Source organism: Schistocerca piceifrons, unplaced genomic scaffold (genome assembly GCF_021461385.2).
Source record: "Schistocerca piceifrons isolate TAMUIC-IGC-003096 unplaced genomic scaffold, iqSchPice1.1 HiC_scaffold_245, whole genome shotgun sequence".
Lineage (NCBI taxonomy): Eukaryota > Metazoa > Arthropoda > Insecta > Orthoptera > Acrididae > Schistocerca > Schistocerca piceifrons.
The window spans coordinates 12,501-15,000 of record NW_025728393.1 but is presented as its reverse complement, the minus strand read 5'-3'; positions in this window follow the sequence as shown (position 1 = coordinate 15,000).

The following is a 2,500-nucleotide window of genomic DNA, read 5'->3' as shown; positions in this document are numbered from 1 at the left end:
AAGGTGCATCCTGACGTGACAAATCTGATCATGTCACAAGCATTCACTTACTATAATCACTATCAACGAACCTGCCGCCCCCGCCCCCCCCCCCCCTACACCTTTCCGTACAACAACGTGTAACCTAACCTAACCTAACCTAACCTATGTTGTACCTTAACCTAACCTATGTTGTACCTTAACCTAACCTATGTTGTACCTTAACCTAACCTATGTTGTACCTTAACCTAACCTATGTTGTACCTTAACCTAACCTATGTTGTACCTTAACCTAACCTATGTTGTACCTTAACCTAACCTATGTTGTACCTTAACCTAACCCATGTTGTACCTTAACCTAACCCATGTTGTACCTTAACCTAACCCATGTTGTACCTTAACCTAACCCATGTTGTACCTTAACCTAACCCATGTTGTACCTTAACCTAACCCATGTTGTGCCTCAACCTAACCCATGTTGTGCCTCAACCTAACCCATGTTGTGCCTCAACCTAACCCATGTTGTGCCTTAACCTAACCCATGTTGTGCCTCAACCTAACCCATGTTGTGCCTTAACCTAACCCATGTTGTGCCTTAACCTAACCCATGTTGTGCCTTAACCTAACCCATGTTGTGCCTTAACCTAACCCATGTTGTGCCTTAACCTAACCCATGTTGTGCCTTAACCTAACCCATGTTGTGCCTTAACCTAACCCATGTTGTGCCTTAACCTAACCCATGTTGTCGCCTTAACGTAACCCACGTTGTCGCCTAAACCTGCTCTGTAATTGTTATACGACTCGTTCAATTACTGTAGTGTTGCCCACCCGCAACCCTCGCAATATAGTTCGCTACTCGCACTGCCCGCACCCCTGTGTATCGCTTCATGTTAAACACCTTGCAAGTCTTGCTCACTTTCCACATGCTCCTGCTGTACACTGTAATGTGGATGGCAGCAGGACGTACATGCCGCCCCTCCCCACGTCCCCACCTTGCCCCCTGCCTTCGCAAGCTGGTTGGTGAGAAGTTTGCATGTTCAATGCCCTTCGCATGCGACGTACTCAGGCTACGTTGTGGTGCGGCCTGTGTCAACTGTCCGCTGATGTCGTACGCGTGAACCACAATCTGTACTGCACATTCGTCCTTATGTACTGAATGATACATCGTGGCACATGTGTGACCGCACAACGACTGCGCCCAAAAACGGCGGACCATACAGTGCAAATATTGTGCACGCAGCTACGTGTCGTCTCCCTATGAGAGCTGGATTGCAGTGTGGTACGCCATAGAGACGTGTGGGAGGAACGGACGCCGTGGATGGCGATCAGCATGAGCTGTCTGTTGATGTATTCGGACCTAGTCGTCTCTCCTCACACACCGTGATGGCATGGTGCACCGCGTTCCATATCTGCGACATGCTACAGAGGCCGGTTGACAGTCGTTCGAGCAATGGACATCGCATACGTACGGGGGCCACCTTCCACGTATTGTCTAGGCGTGCACATTTTGTTGCGTGTATGTGGGCAGACGTAGTGTGGCGTGACACCTGACACAGGCATGCAATAATCGTTGAAGTTGCAAATGGCGATGGACGCCTGCGTTTTCTGGTGAAGTTACGCAAATGAACAAATGGTAACCTGTTGTGGTGCGGTTGTTCTCGCTAGGGGTGAATCGGTGATGGCGACGATAGGTTGAGGTACTAACCGGTTGTTCCAGCGATACCCACCATGCCGACGAAACTGAACGGCATCTGGGTGTGAAGCGATACGCGGCGGTGGCTGGGTGGGACCGTCCCCGGCCGGTGAGGGGGCGCCTCCCGGCGTGCTGGCCGCGCGGTGCGTGGGCGCACGCGCTACAGCCGGCTGGTGGGGGCGGCCAGTGGCAGGCGCGCCGGCCGACGGACGCGGCAGGCGTCGCAGCTGCGCGCCGGCGCACCCTGCGCGCGGCGCCGTGCGGCCAAAGTAGGTCCTCGCGGGCCCGGTGCGAAGCGCGGTGGACATCTTCAGTGTGCTGGTCCGATTGAGGACTGTGTGCGTTGAGGATGCGCCGCCGCCCGGCGCTCGGCGCCGCGACGCCGTCTGCTGCTCGGTCGCCCCAGCGGTTCTCGCTGGTGGTTTGTATCGCAGCTGTGCGGATGTGTTGGCGCGTGCGCTGTGCTGGGAGAGTTCGCTTCGGCACCCAAGTGGGGCTTTTGTCCTTCTGTGGCGCTGGCGTTGGAGCTGCCGGTCACCGTAGGTGGCGCGTGTTGTCTCCCGCCGGCAATGCCACGACAGCACGCTCCCGGGCCTCTGTCGGCAGCGGCAAGCTCAGTTGGGAGCACGGGTGGTCGCACCGAAAGCGTCTACTCGCCTAACTCCGGGCGATTGCGCCTCTCTCGAACCCGACCAAGTACTTGGGACGGCGCTGCGCGCCGCCGGGACCTGAGAGGGTTTCGAGGTGTATTGTGCAGGGGAGCTCAGCCTCCTCCTGTTTGCAGAATGATTGAGCGGACGCTTGCGTGTTCGCGCGGGCCCCCGGGAC